Consider the following 18005-nt stretch of genomic DNA (forward strand, 5'->3'; position numbering starts at 1 on the left):
CTGTGGCTAGGCAGGAAGGATAGGCGGGACTAACAGAGAGGAGAAATAAAAGGACAGGAAGGCAGAAGGACTGACTGCCAGATGCCACCAGCCCAAGAAGCATGTGAAGATGCTGGTAAGCCACGAGCCATGTGGCAAGGTATAGATTTCTAGAAATGGGTTACTTTAAGATATAAGAAAAGTTAGCAAGAAGCCTGCCATGGCCATACAGTTTGTATGCAATATAAGTCTCTGTATTTGCTTGGTTGGGTCTGAGCGGCTATGGGACTGGCGGGTGACAAGGATTTGTCCTGACTGTGGGCAAGGCAGAAAAACTCTGGCCACAAACGATTCCACCCAGGAATTGATAAACACTTTCAGCAACATAGCAGGATACAAGATCAACTCAAAAAAATCAGTAGCTCTCCTATATACAATGGACAAAGAAGCTGAGAAGGCAATTAGAGATAAATCACCCTTTACAATAGCCAAAAATGACATAAAATACCTTGGGGTAAAACTAACCAAGCAAGTGAAGGACCTATATGACAAGAACTTTAAGTCCCTGAAAAAAGAAATTGAAGAAGATGTCAGAAAATGGAAAGATCTCCCATGCTCATGGATAGGCAGGGTTAACATAGTAAAAATGGCAATTTTACCAAAAGCAATCTACAGATTCAATGCAATCCCCATCAAACTCCCAACACAATTCTTAACAGACCTGGAAAGAATAATACTCAACTTCATGTGGAAAAACAAAAAACCCAGGATAGCCAAAAGAATCCTGTACAATAAAACAACCTCTGGAGGCATCACAATCCCTGACTTCAAGCTCTACTATAGAACTACAGTAATAAAAACAGCTTGGTATTGGCATAAAAACAGACATGTGGACCAATGGAATCGAATTGAAGACCCTGACATTAACCCACACACCTATGAACATATAATTTTTAACAAAGAAGCCAAAAGTGTACAAAGGAAAAAAGAAAGCATCTTCAACAAATGGTGCTGGCATAACTGGATATCAACGTGTAGAAGGCTACAAATAGATCCATATCTGTCACCGTGCACAAAACTTAAGTCCAAGTGGATCAAGGACCTCAACATAAATCCAGCTACTCTGAACCTGCTAGAAGAGAAAGTAGGAAGTAGTTTTGAATGCATTGGCATAGGAGATCACTTCCTAAATATAACACCAGTAGCACAGGCACTGAGAGAAACAATCAATCAATGGGACCTCTTGAAAATGAGAAGCTTTTGTACAGCAAAGGATACGGTCAACAAGGCAAAGCGACAGCCTACAGAATGGGAAAAGATCTTCACCAACCCCACATCTGACAGAGGACTGATATACAGAATATATAAGGAACTCAAGAAATTAGACATCAAAACAACCAACAGTCCAATTGAGAAATGGACTTTAGAACTAAACAGAGAATTCTCAACAGAGGAAACTCAAATGGCTGAAAGACATTTAAGGAATTGCTCAACATCCCTAATCATCAGGGAAATGCAAATCAAAACAACTCTGAGATACCACCTTATGCCTGTCAGAATGGCTAAGATCAAAAACACTGAGGACACCTTATGCTGAAGAGGATGTGGAACTAGGGGAACTCTCCTCCACTGCTGGTGGGAATGCAAGCATGTACAACCACTTTGGAAATCAATATGGTGCTTTCTTAGAAAATTGGGAATAAATCTCCCCCAAGATCCAGCTATACCACACTTGGGCATATACCCAAGGAATGCTCAATCATACCACAAGAGCACTTGCTCAGCTAAGTTTATATCAGCATTGTTTGTAATAGCCAAAACCTGGAAACAACCTAGATTCCTTTCAACTGAAGAATGGATAAATAAATTGTGGCACATATACACAATGGAATACTACTCAGCAGAGAAAAAACAATGACACCATGAGGTTTGCAGGCAAATGGATGGATCTAGATAAAATCATCCTTAGTGAGGTAACCCAGACTCAGAAAGACAAATATGGTATGTACTCACTCATAGGAGGATACTAGATGTGGAACAAGGATGACTGGACTGTTACATCACCAGTGAGGCTACCTGGAAAACGGGACCACAAGAAAAACACGGGGATCACCCAATGACGGAGAAATGGATGAGATCTACATGAACAGCCTGGACATGAATGGGAGCAATGAAGGGCGATGGTCGAGGGAAAGAGAGTGGGAGATTCCAGCTGGATCAAGAACAGAGAGGGAGAACAAGGAATAGGAGACCATGGTAAATGAAGACATTTGAATAGGAAGAAACAAAGAGCTAAAGAGGCCCACAGAAATCCACAAAGATACCCCCCACAAGAGACTGCTGGCAATGGCCGAGAGACAGCTGGACTGACCTACTCTGGTGATGGGATGGCCAAACACCCTGAAAGTTGTGCCAGAAACCCCATCCAAGTACTGAGGAATCTGGATGCAGACATCCACAGCTAGGCCCCGGGTGGAGTGCTGGGAGTCTAATTAGCGAGAAAGAGGAGGGTTTATATGAGCGAGAATTGTTGAAATAAAACAGTGAATTACAAAAGTAAAATGAATATTAAAAATTTTTGTTTAAGCATTTTCATGATAATTTCTTCTAAAAAGCCTAATTAGATCCTGGGCCTTGCACAAACTTTTAACCCCAGATACTTAAAGTCGGGCTTTGGCGATGAAATTTTCAGGTCTATATTGGCAACGGAGTCAGATCAGGGCAAGCTTGGTAGACATTGTGTCAAACTACAAAGGGAAAGAGCTAGAAATCTGCTTCTGTATCAGTGTGCTTCAGTAGTGTGCTTCAGTAATGTGCTTCTGTAGTGTGCTTCAGTAGCAGTGTGCTTCCCTTTCACTAACCCCGGTCTGTAGTACTACAATAAAAGGGGTGGGGGAAAAGAAATCCTCATCAGACAATCTCAATGCATGATTTATCCAGTATTTTTATGTTCATTGATTTTCCCATATCATCTTGTATGCCTCATTCATTGTATTATCTTATTAAGTTTAAGTCCCTATTAAATGTTTTGATTTTTCAGGTAGCTATTATTTTCAGTTGCCCATGTATATTTTATCTACTTCTGAGTTAAAAGATTAAAAGGAAGATTTATCTTTGGAGTCTTTACTGTAGTTTTTAGTAGTATGTAAGAGAATAGAAAAGGGTTTCACTAGTCACAAGTGCTTGTTAATGGGGGAGATTTCAGCACATAACAAACGCATCCTGTGTTGGGCAATATGTTGCTTCTTCTGTTGAATTTTTTTTTATTGTACTATTATAATACTTGATCTTGACTGGCAGTGGTGACTCATGCCTTTAGTCCCAGCATTCCAGTGGCATGGGCAGTCAGTTCTTTGTGAGTTCAAGGCCAGTATAGTCTACAGAGTGGGTTCCCAGACAACCAGAGCTATTACACAGAGAAATCTTATCTTGTCTCAAAACAAAACACCACACACACACACACACACTAAAAGAAAAGAAAAGAAAGGAAGGAAGGAAGGAAGGAAGGAAGAAGGAAGGAAGGAAGGAAGGAAGGAAGGAAGGAAGGAAGGAAAGAAAGAAAGAAAGAAAGAAAGAAAGAAAGAAAGAAAGAAAGAAAGAAAGAAAGAAAGAAAGAAAGAAAGAAAGAAGAAAAAGATCTTTATCTCTCAGGGTGTGGAAAAGGATTCCCGGTGAAAGTCATGAGCATGCTTGCTGATTATTCTGAGCCATTTGTTATTTTGCTTCCCGCTTCTTCTGCTCCTTCTTTCACTCAAGGAACAGCTGTTTCTAGGAGGAGGAGGAGAACAGATAGACAGAGGTATGGGTGATTGTGCTGGAACTGCAGGAAATTGTACTATAGGGGTCAATCCAAGAGGGACTTCACTTCCTTACTTGATTTTGATTCCTCTATGTACATCGGAAATCTGAAGAAATCAACAAGCAATATTCTACCATAAAATGCATCAAGTTAATCTCTATGTATCATAACTCTAAAAATCTCTTGTTTTTCTTTATTCAACTCTCTGCCTTTTGGTAAATCTGCTGACTTATTTTTATAAATATAATATTTATTTACTCCTTTAGGTACCTGATTACAATTTTTTTTTTTTTTTTTTTTTTTTTTTTTTGGTTTTCGAGACAGGGTTTCTCTGTGTAGCTTTGCGCCTTTCCTGGAGCTCACTAGGTAGCCCAAGCTGGCCTTGAACTCACAGAGATCCGCCTGGCTCTGCCTCCCGAGTGCTGGGATTAAAGGCGTGCGCCACCACGCCCAGCTCCTGATTACAATTTTAAAGCCTGTTAATTTGATTCATTGATTTATCATCTCTTGATTAATCAGTTATTGATTCCAACAATGTCTAGTTCTTGAGTATTTGACTTTGTTGGCTTCTTTTCCCAATCATGGAGCTCTGAAGACTGCATGATGTATTCTTAAATCAAGAACACCACTAGCTTCAACATTAAAAGATGAGACCTTTGTATTGCTTATATTTCATTTCCTTGGGGGTATAGGACTTTTAGGTCCCTTCTTTCTTTCTTTCTTTCTTTCTTTCTTTCTTTCTTTCTTTCTTTCTTTCTTTCTTTCTTTCTTTCTTTCTTTCTTTCTTTCTCTCTCTCTCTCTCTCTCTCTCTCTCTCTCTCTCTCTCTCTCTTTCTTTCTTTCTTTTCTTTTTGGTAGATAGGTCTTTCGAAAGACGATTTTGTTTTTGTTTTTCAAAACGGGGTTTCTCTGTGTAGTTTTGGTGCCTCTCCTGGATCTTGATCTGTAGACCAGGCTGTCCTCGAACTCACTGAAATCTGCCTGGCTCTGCCTCCCAAGTAAAGGCTTGTGCCACCACCACCTGGCACAAACGAGCATTTTGTGTGTCCCTGTTGGGCACTGATTTACCTGAAATAAAATTTCATCATGTTTACCTCTTTGCCTTTTTTGTTAATAACTTATTAACAAATAATACTTATTAACAAATGATAAACTTACTTTGGTAAGTTTATCACGTTGACATAAGCTAGAGTTATTTTAAGAGAGGAACCTCCATTGAGTAAAATATCTTAATCAGATTTCCAATAGGAAAGTCTATAGGGCATGATCTTGATTAATACACTGGGATATGTTTAGTCTCACTGCAACTTGATATGCCATGGTATATGCTATGTTTTGTTGATGCTCAAGGGAGACCTGCCCTTCCCTAAGCAGAAATGGAGGGGGAGTGGATTGGACGACTGGGAACAGAGGGCCAGAGGCTTAGAGGAGAGGAGGTAAGGGAAACTACCCCTGGGATGTCAAATAAAGAAAGCAAATTGAGCATGTCCCTGAGAACAAGTAATGGAGAGCAAGCCAGTAATCAACAATCTTCCTTTTTATTAACTTAATTTCCTTCACCCAGGTCCGTATTGAGTACTTGTCCTAACTTCTTTGATGATGGACTACAACCATTTAATGGAATAAACATTTTATCCCCAAGTTGCATTTGCTCATGATGTTAATCATAACACTAGGTAGGAAATTGAACATCTAGCTCTTTGAGGTTGAGGTGAAAACCAATGGAATTGCCAAGTTGTTTCCTAAATTTCATGGACTTTTATAATATCCAGTATACTAAGCACCAATTTGAAAAAAACAAACAAACAAACAAAAACCAACAACAACAAAAAACCACTCTGTTTTGTTTTACTTCCCCTTCAAGAGAACTGTATGTCTTCTATTTTCTTTTAATCAGCTAGTTTCTCACTAGATAATCCAACTTTATGGTTAACTTTTTCTTACACAATACACTTTGGGTAGGTCAATGCCTTCTCTCTTCTATGTATTAAAAATGTACACCTTGAACATTGAAGTGAAATTCAATAAAACTGCCAAATGCCTTCTAGGCTGGCAGTTGCTTCAGTGCTTATAATAACTTTTTGATTTACCATATTCACTTTATTCTCTTTCTTGCTCCTGTGTATCTGCATTTATCAGGATTTAATATTTTCACCAGCAGCTGTTGGTGTTGTCAAGAGAAAGGCCACTTTACAGTATTTGTATAAGTAGCAGTCAATCTACATTTTTACATCCACGTACACTTCGTTATTTTATGTTAGAAATTCCCTGATTATTTACATTCTTCTGTCTTGGAAATATTATGTGTTAATTTTTTAAAACGGTTTTTTTTAATCACAACCCAAATGAAATGTACACACACATCTGACTGTTTGCTTTATATAAGTAGCCTGAACTTTTTCAAATGTTCACAGGGTGGACTCTATTAATCCCTTTGACATTTTTCTGGTGATGTCTTTAGTTAATGCCTGCAGGGTCATGAACATAACATTTACCCTCTTTCAGTTTCAGGCATCTTTTCAATCCAATGGTGATGATATTTCCTATCTACAATGTTCTTAACAAGATAAGTATGTCCATTAGGTTAAACATGTGCCCAGTAATGCTTTAGATCCTGGGATTTCAAAAGACAATTTACTAAAGGGGAAAAAATAAAGGCCTTGCAACATTCAGCTTTCCATCTAGTCAAAAAACCTGACCACAGAAACCCTGTTAGAAGGCAGGTCAACAAGTGCAGATGCTCAACAGCATAAGGTAAGCAGTAAATAGAAGAATAAAACCTAGAGGAATGCAGGTTTCCTTTGGTCTAGAGAGAATAAATATGAACTCAGCATTTGAATTGCACTCACAAGACCTGCAATGTCATCACTTGGTGTAACTGTCTTTATTACTTTTATACATTTTTTCAGACTAATTGTAAAGTTATGTAGTGAGGACCCCGTTAAAAATAGTGGTGCAACATGAATGCTTCAGCTTATTTTAATTTCAAGAAATTCTATTCTTTAAATGAATTTCAAGTAAGATAAAATTTCTCTCAAGAGAGTTAAATTATTTTTTATCCTTTCAGAGAAGTAATATAAGACTGTATAGCTTGCAAAACATCTATGTACATCAAAATACCAATGATAGTATTATATATACTGATACATTATTGGTATCTTCATTCATATCAAAACAGTCTCTTGTAATATATTTTTCTTATATTTCAACATATACCTAGAATTGATAAATATTCTTTAATACAATTGAAGTCTTAAATATTAAATATTAACCATAAGAGGCTTGTGAATTAAAATGAAAACAAAAATCTACCATTACTCCTTATATATGTTATATTTTTGTTGAGAAAATAAAGGAAATTCATGCAAAGCAAGACTGAAGTTTAGACAACATTTTCACTTTTAAATTACAAAACTTTCCTAATTTCTTAAGTTAAAATTGGTACTTCTCTAAATTAGTAGAACTTTTCAACCATAAAAAAAATGGGCCAACAACTTTCAACTAAGCATTTCAGAGGCTCAGGTATGTTGTAACTAAAAGGAATGTGCAGTTAAATTGTACTCAGCCCTAATTAAAAAGGCCTTAGGATAATGTAACTTCTACTGAGACTTGATAAGAATCAGAATCAAAAATAGAAAGCAATAAAAGCATCTTTAACATAAAACAAAGAAAATACAGCCTAAACTATAATGAATGTAATACAAAACTTGAGCTAAATTTCTTATTTTTTATTAGCTTAAAGGCTAATTAGGAAAAGTTTCTGGAGGTGAGTAAAAAGTAACATTAACTTTTAATGACTAACTGTAGATAGAAGAATATTCAATGAATAAAAATATGCAATTAAAACAGAGTATAGAAATATACAATGTAAAAGTGAAATTATGCTTCATATATAATTTAGTTTTTCCTTTCAATATTCAACATAAAACATATACTAAAAATTTAAAATAGTAGAGCTGTTGTCTGTAGGACAAGGTCTTATATAAAACATAGAAAAGAAAAAGTTAAGAAGAAAATCATTCAAAATATTTATTTTCCCTTAAGCCATACACAGAAACTATACTCTGGAAGAAAATTTAGTAAAGATAGCCAGTGTGGTTCCTAATTTCTTGATGCATAAGAAGGAACACTGCTTCAAAGCAACACATTGCTCAGAAATGTAACAATAGATTTTCTGAAGATACATGCATAAAATGCAATAAAGAGATGGGACCTTTTCCTTGCACAGGTCTACTTTCAAGAAATAAATTTTGACCTGAACTACAGGGATTGAAAAATGATCAGCAGGCAAGGTATTTTCTGAGTTTATTAACACATCTTTCATAAAGCATACTCTTCCTCCAATCTTCAACACCTGATACTTATTTGGATATGTAAAGAGTTCAAGTGTTTCCTACTCCCCCTGAGGAGCTAGGCACATCAGCATCACCACTGGGATACCAATGCAGTCAGAATTGTGGCTTTAAAAAAAGAGGAAAGAAAAATGTAGTGAATACCAACAGGTAGATTTGCAAAGAAGGTATGAGCCTTCCCTCTCTTTGCTCGTTCAAGGTTAAGCTAGAAGACAGAATGCAAGAAAGTGCTTCTGCTCCTTGATGAATAAATTCTTTAATGTCACATTGTCACCTCAAACCTGGTACAGTGTTTGTATGTTTGCAAAGAGCATGAAAACTGACTAAACCACCATGAAAGTAAGTGAATGCAAGGGGCAGGAGAAAATAGTCATCAGTGTGTGTTGTCACAGATATGTGGCTCTTCATGACCAAAAGGAATTATAAGAAGACATCCAAGGACAGAAATATTTTCAATAATATTTTTTTTTTGCCAAAAATGTGTGATGGGGTCTTCTCACCAAAATAAAGGAAAGTCTAAGATAAAGTGAGGACGGCCATTCTGCACTGTGGTCCAGTGTGACTTTAGTCCGTGCACACATTCCTCTCAACCACCTTTGATGTTTTGCCTAATTACTATCATACTATCCTTGCTTTGAAAAACTTAAAATATCTTATCATTTCAACAATATTAACTATAATTGTTTTCCTTTCTTCAGAGACCAGTGCTGAACTTGTTATAATGCTTTGAGAGATTTTCTTCTTTTCTAAATTATATCACACCTTAGGTATCTCCTCATACGGTAGCACTGCAAATACAAGGTTATACCTAATAATGATATCATTGACATTTTTTCTATAAACATACTCAAGGCCTATCACTAGATCATTTGGTAGTTGCTGGCATATGAAACTTTGCAAGTGAAAGAACAGTAAAAGTCAGAAAGTGCTTCTCTACTTTTGGGTATAGGTTACCTCATTCAGATGATTTTTTTCTAGTTCCATCTATTTACAAATTTCATATTTTCATTTTTAATAGCTGAAGAACATTTCATTGTAGAAATGTATTGCATTTTTATTATTTAGTCATCAATGGACATATAGACTATTTACAATTTCTGGCTCAGCAATGGATCCAATTAATGGATCAGCAATGAGCATGAATAATCAAGTATATCTGTAAGAGAGTGTAGAGCCCTTGGGAGTGTGTCCAAGAGCAATATAGACAGATCTTGAGGTACATTGATTCTTAGCTTACTAAGGAACTCAAACACTGATTTCCAGAGTTGCTATACTCTTTTTTCAAGTGGCTTCTAGAAAATAAATTAATATTAAAATGTAAATTAAATCTATAACTTCTTCCTCTTTGATTGGTTTGCCATAAAACTGGAAGCAAAACGCCTCTAATAAATTTAATCACCCTAAAAGAACATATGTTTACTGGTCTGAGAATTACACATGCTCTCACATTGTAAGAAAAATTATATAGTGTATATCTGCAAGCTTAAAATTCTGACATCCTATTTTTTTTAAGCTTTCCTAATAATGGGGAAGACAGAGACCCAACAGGTGATTTCTTGTCACCAAATGAGGCTTCCAGTACTAGGGCTGGATTGCATTGAGTTGCATTGTTACACAAGGGGATCTCATGGGAATTCTGGAACAACGCAGGCTGTAGTTGCCAAGACAAACTGACAGCAGAGCTTGATTGCTGAGGACAAGGCCCACAAAACTCATTGAACATTACAATGTTAAGCTGGTGCCTGCATGAAGGAGTCACCCTAGGTTTTAGAGTATTTGGTGATGGAAGGTACTATCCAGGCTACCAAAACAGAAATGTAACATCAACCCAGCCAACAAACCTTTGACCTACAGTCTGCCCTGTCTGCAAGATATGCTGGTGCATGTTAGCACAGAATATGTGGGAGTAACCAACCAATGTTTTATTGGATCATGGGGAACTTATACCCAACACTGCTTGGTGACCAAGAACCAGAGATTAGAAATGTCAGAGCCTAGTGAAAGACCAAATACTACTAGACAAAAATAAAACAAGAAACGACTACTATACTCATTGAACAGTGACTTATTCAGTCACCATCAAAGAAGTTTCCTTCTGCAAGAGGCATGGACAATTGCAGAGACCAACAGTCAGACATACACACACACACACAAAAAAAAAAAAAAAAAAAAAAAAAAAAAAAAAAAAAAAAAAAAAACAGAGAGAGAGAGAGAGAGAGAGAGAGAGAGAGAGAGAGAGAGAGAGAGAGAGAGAGAGCCCTTGCAATACATATCTCTAAATGAGGGATGTCTCCTTCAAATTCTTCCCCTTAGAGTTCAGAGCACTCCATGGAAGAGTATGCAGAAAAGAGGTAAGAATCAGGAGGAATAGAGGACACCAGAACAAGGCCCTCTGAATCAACTGTGCAAGGCTCATATCAACTCACATATACGGTAACAGTAAGCAGAGAGACTAGGGTGGTCTGCACATATATTATAGCTTTCATCTTAGTATATTTATGATACTCCTGAGTGTGTGAATAAAAGAGTCTTGAATAAATGTAACTATCCTTAAAGCTCTTTTCTTTCTGTTGAGTTGCCTTATCCAACTTCAATGTGATGGTTTTTGTTTTATCTTATATTTTGTGTTGTTTTGTTTGGTTGTTACCTCATAGAAGATGATAATAAAATATTTCCCTCCCTCTTTCTTTCCTTAAGTCTTATCATGTACCCCCCTTGCTCTGTTTCAAATTCATGTCCTTATTTATTGAATAGATTTTGTTACATGTTCATATATATAGTGAAGCCATGAACCTTCAAGGAGAATCTACAATTACTATTTCATTAAAACAGCATAATTCATATGTACATTGTATATATATATATATATATATATATATATATATATATATATATATATATAAAATCTCCTACTCAGTTTATTTGCTATATATTACTTTTATGCCTGTTTTCAGGACTGACCACTTGGTATTGGAAAACCAATTCATTTGAGCTTCCTTGGAGAAGATTTTTTCCTGCTCTGTTTCGAATTCATGGCCTTATTTTTTTAAACAGGTGTTGTTACATGTTCAAATTATATATATATATATATATATATATATATATATATATATATATATATATATATATTCTACTTAGTCTATTTGCTATATGTTACTTTTATGCCTGTTTTCAGGACTAACCAGTTGGTATTGGAAAGCCAATTCATATAAGCATCCCTGGAGAAGACTTTCTTCAAGTCTCAGACACCCTTAGTTGTCCATAGCACTTTGTGTAAGGCTGAGACTTCTTGATCCACATAGCATGCTTAAGGTTGTTGTTCATGTTTAGGCAATTATGTTGAAAAGACTTTGTGGGCGTAGTTTCTAAAATAAAAAGGAGAAACAATTACACACTATACTCCCAGATCCTATTGATTTATAATCTTTCCACTTTCTCCTCCACCATGATCCTTAACACATAATGTGGGAATGTTTTTATACACATGTCCCTTGCTACTGCACTCCACAACTCTGTATTTAATATGTCGTGGTTTTTCAGTAATTGTCTTTTTCTATTCAAAAGAGAAGTTTCCCTGATGAGCTCTGAGGAATAAATATATTTGTGGATAAAATAATGAATATTACAATGTACATATGAATTATGCTGTTTTAATGAAATAGTAATTGTAGATTCTCCTTGAAGGTTCATGGCTTCACTAGCCATGGATAGTTAGTTGGGTTTCCAGTACCAAGAATGGCTTCCCTCTTGTTAAGTAGGTCTTAAACACAATCAGAGATCTATTGGTTATCAACAAAGTATACTTAACACACTTACACCATGAGGATTATTGGGCCATGTCAGTTAATCCTGTACATCATAAGTGTCATAGTTTAGTAAGCCTGTTGATGTTTTTTAAGGTTGTACAGTGTCTTTTGGTACTATGAAATTTAGTACTCATGGAGGAAACATTTAGGTCAGTCCAAGCTCAGGGCTTCTGGTCCAAGTATATGAAGTGTATGATGTCTTAAGCAATATGAAATTACATGGGGGCAACCAAGTAGAACAGTAAAAGTCTATATTTTGGGGGTCTGTTAGAAAATCCTGACTGGAAACTCAAAAGGGAGCATTTCATGTCTGTTTTCTGACATGGTTTTAGATGGACTTTGATTCTTACAGAAAATAGTTGATGACCAACTAAAATAAAAATGCATCAGATTTTTTTCAGTAATTTCTCATAATATTTTGTTGATGAAATTTTTTTCTATTCTTGTAATTGGATATGGCAAATTATCAAAATTAGAACCATTTTCCAATTCTAAATGTCTTCAATAGAAAGCTCATATAAATTACAACTATAAATTTAGTAAATATCTCAGGGATTGATTATTGCTGTCAAGAGATACCATGATCACGGCTTTTGTTGTTGTTTTTGGGACAGGGTTTCTCTGTGTAGCTTTGTGCCTTTGCTGGAACCCACTCTGTAGTTCAGGCTGGCCTCGAACTCACAGAGATTCGCCTACCTCTGCCCCCCAAGTGTCAGGATTAAAGGTATGTGCCATCAATGCCCAGCTAAAGAAATTATTTAATTGTGGGTTGCTTGCTTACAGTTTCAGAGGTTCAGTTCATTATGATCATGAAAGGGAGCATGACAGCATCCCATAGAGTTGGTGCTGGAACTGAGAGTGCTGCATCCTGGAGGCAACGGGAAGTTGACTGACAGTCACACTGAGGGAAGCTTGAGAAAAAGAGACCTCACATTCCACTTTCACAGTGACACACTTCCTTCAACAAGGCCACACCTCCTAATAATGTCACTCACTTGGGGGCCAGTTTTTGTCAAACTACTGTGTTAAGTATTATTTTTCAATTAAGATTTAGAAAAAACAAAAATTATGATAAACTTTTTATTGTCTCCAGAAAATAATGATGAATTAGCTTTTGTTACATTTCTCAGCTATGATTCCATTTCCATCAATCTTATGTTTGTCTGAATTAAAATAAATGTGGAAAAATCATAATACTACCTAAAATATTTTTCTGTTTCTATTTTCAGTGTATTGAAAAAAAATTAAGATCCTGTCTACTTCAAGGATAATGGTGTATGTTAAAAGCTACATTGTTAATTGACCAAAAATCTCTAAAGATCTTTATTCTTTAGTGAGATAACACATATTTTACAGAAAAATTAATGGGATAAAAACTTCTTTTAAAACAAATGAAGTGGATAACAGTAGATGGCTGTGTTAACACTAGTTCTATCAATAGCTAATTAGGTGATGGAAAGTACTCTAGACAGGAAACTGTTCCATAATTTTTTTTTTATGTTGGACACCATTGATCATTTAGGAGACTGTCATATATAGTATATCTATAATTATATTAATACATTCCATACATTTCTGCGACAGATACTGTGAATATTTGCCTAACAAAACTGCCTTGTTTTTTTCTCTATTTCTAAGCCCTAGACAGATGTTTACAAATGCATGTTTGTGGTTTTGTAAACTCTGCAATTTCTCCCAATGGTTAGAACACATTAATATTTTTAAAAGTTCCAGGTAGTTTCATAATTATATTCAGTATTCTAAAAATAAAATATATTGCCAAATCACATTTTTAATTTATACTTGAATCAAATTTTTTAAAAAATATAGACTTTTTTTTTTTTTTTGTTTTGCTTTGCGCCTTTCCTGGGACTCACTTGGTAGTCCAGGCTGGCCTCGAACTCACAGAGATCCACCTGGCTCTGCCTCCCGAGTGCTGGGATTAAAGGCGTGCGCCACCACCGCCCGGCAAATATAGACTTTTATAAGCTTAGGAACTTATCAAATTGTAGATATTATGGTGAGCTAATTTTTAATTTTTACTATTTGTAATGAAGGTAAATCAAATTTATTCTGCAACTTCCTTTTTCAATATATATTTTGGTTAAGTAGAATTTGAAAATTATTTTTCTCAAACAACAGAATTAAACATATATGGTCACTAGAATTACTGGGTTTGTGCTGTTGCTGTCATATAAGTTAAAACAAACAACATGGGAAAAAGAAAAAAAAAACACAAATTGAGCTGCAGATCTATGGCAAAGAGAAATGTTTGGATTAGACCATACCTTGTCATGAAGTCAAGGCATTGTTTTGTACCTACATTACCGTGTACTTTAAGATGTACAGTTCTCTTTAAAAATTGAGAATTCTGAAGGGAAAGAAACTGAAAGGAAGCATTAATGTTATCAAATATTCTTATAAAATAACTTTTAGGTACCTAAGAAGCTTTTGGATTCCAGCTTTGTTAATCCTATCAGACAATGTAGAAGTTTGGCACTAAGGCTCTGCTAACTTACTCCTCTCAAGAGACTAAATGATGGCTATCTTTACCTGTGCAGGCTCAGGGAAACCTATGAAAATGGAGGGCCACGTATCCTAAAGCTAATTATTAATTTTGTAATTAGAAAATGTTACAAGATGGAGAAAATATGGTTTCTTTTTCCACCTTAGGACAGATATAATCATAAAAACATAAGTAGTTATAAAATATATAATTTATTTTTTTAAAAAAGTCATATAAGAAAATTTTATGGATCAATGTGAAATAACAGCAAGTATGACCCCTAGATGAACCACATCTGCTCACCACTGCATCCCTGCATTGAGCAACTGTTATAGAATATTAGTTTAAGATGTGTTACATTCATTTATGCTGTGGAATATTTGGTTAATGATGCAAAGATGTGTTGCCCTTCTTTTATGTTACATTTGTTTAACTCAGCAAAGCTGTGCTCCTTGGCCTGTCTAAAACACCTGATTGGTCTCTTAAAGAGCTGGAGGAACAGCCATTGAGTAGGCAGGAGGAAGAAGAGGTGGCTCTGCCATGAAGAGAGAATAAATAGGAGGAGAATTCTAGGAAAAGAGGGAGGAGCAGGAAAAGAAGGAGAGGAGGTTGCCAGGGACCATCCTCACAGCCAGCCATGGAGAAAGAAGGAAGGAAAGCTATGTAGAATAAGAAAGATAAAAAGTCCAGAGGCAAAAGGTAGGTAAGAATAAGGTCATAGTTTAAGTCTGAAAAGCTGACTAGAAACAAGCCAAGCTAAGGTCATGAATTCATATGTAAAAATAAGGGTATTTATTTGGGAGCTGGGTGACAGCCCCAAAGGAGAAAAGAAAGAAAAAAAAATTACAAGCATCTACATTCCCTGCCACAGACATTCCAAAAAGAGAGGCAGAAGGAGATGGTACATGAGATAAACCAAGGTTAAGGACTAACCACAGAGATCCGCAGGGCTATCTGCTAAACCTTCTCCTCAAAAGCCAGAGCCCAAGCCTAAAAGCCTCCTGCAAAGAAGGGAGAAAAGCTACCCAAGGGGAAAAAGCACAAAAGGAAGACATCAAAACAGCCCAGACATAGAACACTTAAGGAGTTGGAGATGCCAAATGAAGTGTGTGCACTTTTGTTAACTTAGAACTTATGACCACTATATGGTTTGAAATACTATTTTCATCAAGTTTTATAAAATGTAGAATTTTGGTTTATTTTTTTCCTTTCTTTTCTTTTTTTCTGGCTGCTATGTTGTCAGCACATACTTCTTTGATATTTTGCGGGGGAAGGAGCATAAGTCACACACACACACACACACACACACACACACACACACACACACACACACACACATCTCCCAAGCTGGATTGATGACAGAAAACACCTTCCACTGCTAGTTTTGAAAGTCTCTGTTGACTCACAGAAGAGATGTCCTAATGCTGACATATGTGGCCACCATGACACCAAATGCTTTGTGGTATCAGAAAGCTCTAAATTCATTTTTATATCCTCACCTGCCTTTACTGTCAACATATACTTATCTCCCTTAAAACAAAAGACCTGTTGAAACCTGAGCCCCACAATTGACTTTGCTATTGTATTGGGCAATCTGGACTTCTTTGTTGCTGTGGATATCGCTCTGTATTCTGTGGATGTGTTGCTCTGATTGGTTAATAAATAAAGTGCTAATTGGCCATTAGCCAGACAGGAAGTATAGGCAGGACAAGCAGAGAAGAGAATGCTGGGAAGAGTCAGGAGTTGCCAGCTAGACACAGAAGAAGCAAGATGTGAAAGCAGAACTGAAAAAAGGTACCAAGCCACATGGCTAAATATAAATAAGAATTATGGCTTAATTTAAGTTTAAGAGCTAGTCAATAATAAGCCTGTACTAATGGCTGAGCAATTTTAATTAATATAAGCTTCTGAGTGATTATTTTATAAGTGGGATGTGGGAATGCTGGGGCTTGGTGGGACCCAGAGAGAAACTTTCCAGCTACACTCAGTGACATCATTTTATAAAAGACTATGAATCTTCAGTTTGATCATTCTGCCATTTTCATTTCTGAAAGTCAGGGTCAACTTTTGAAAAGTTGTTAGACATCATCCTTACTGTGAAATGCCAAACCCCACTGTAAGCCTCTTCTGCCCATTTAAAGGACTGAAGGAAGACTACATTGGTTTTGCAAAGGCTTTATGATGCACATAGTCTACAAAGAAGGGAGTTTGGAAATTCTTGGATTCCATTAATGATTTCATGGCTGTTTATGAAATGTTACTTCAATAAAGCAAGACATAGTTTGAATAAAAAAGAAAATTGCAGTGAATTTATTTATATTATACACAAGAATAATTTCTGGTAAATAAAAGAATGTTCTACACCTGGAGCATAAGATGCTTGCCTCAATCTAAACATTTTTAAAGATATTGATGTAGCCAATATTTTCTTATCAACTAGTGAAAATAATGAAAAGAAATTAGTTTTAGTATATGTATATCTATCTAAATATTGAGTACAAATAAAAGTTTAAAACCTTATTCAAAAGTAAACTAAGACATACTTTTGAAATATTGAATATTGAAAATTATGGTTTATACTAAAAAGTAAAATAAAATTCTATTTAATATATGCCAAATCTAAATCTTAACTTTTAAAACTTAATTGTATTTTAAAAGGCATTTTAGTAATCTGGAAAACAGTTCCAACTGTAGGCTTTATTTTATACTAGTTACTATTGTAAGAGAAAGAAATATTTTTGTTTAGATTTATATATACACACAAACAAGATTGCCAAATATAGCTAAGGTGCCAAGAGCAAACTTTGAGAATGTTGAGCTGAGGAGTACTCTAAAATTAGAAAGAAAGGTTCCTATGTTAGTGGGGAGGGTAAAATAGTACTCTGTTGTTATATAGCTCTTTGCAATTATGTTCATGAGCAATATTCAACAATTTTCCTGGACTCTGTTCATACATAAATATTGCATAAAGCACACATATATTTAGAAAAATGAACCTGGTTGCCTTTGCTCATGGCATAGGCACATAGACCAAAAGTACTATGAGGACAAGAACAAACAGTAAAGGTATGGGAAAAACTTCATGATGAAGGCTGAAGAGACACTTTGTAGACACTGAAACATTTATATTAGCATAAAGGGCTCCTTCAATATTTTTTATTTATGACTACTTTTTGCCTGAGAAGGTTTTACACATATTTGGGCATATAAGCATATGAAAAAGATATATAAATCAAACATTTAGTGCTAATAAATTATGAAGGAAATTATTTTAAAATAGTTCTTTGGGACATGCATAATTTTACCACTTATTAAAGATGATAGCAAATTTGCATTTTGATGAGATGGGTATGCTCATTTATTTTTACATAAAGAATTAAATGTTGGCTGAATATTTAGTACTGCAAAGTATAAAAAATCCTCAATATTTTTTCATATTTAATAGGTATTTTGTTCTCAATTTTCAATGCCATTTAAATAGTATAAAATGACAAGATTATATTTCAAGTTCTTTTATAAGTTATTGGAATTCAGTTCTAATCCCAAGCCAAGATTCATTTACT

This window comes from Peromyscus leucopus, chromosome 9 (assembly GCF_004664715.2).
Source record: "Peromyscus leucopus breed LL Stock chromosome 9, UCI_PerLeu_2.1, whole genome shotgun sequence".
Lineage (NCBI taxonomy): Eukaryota > Metazoa > Chordata > Mammalia > Rodentia > Cricetidae > Peromyscus > Peromyscus leucopus.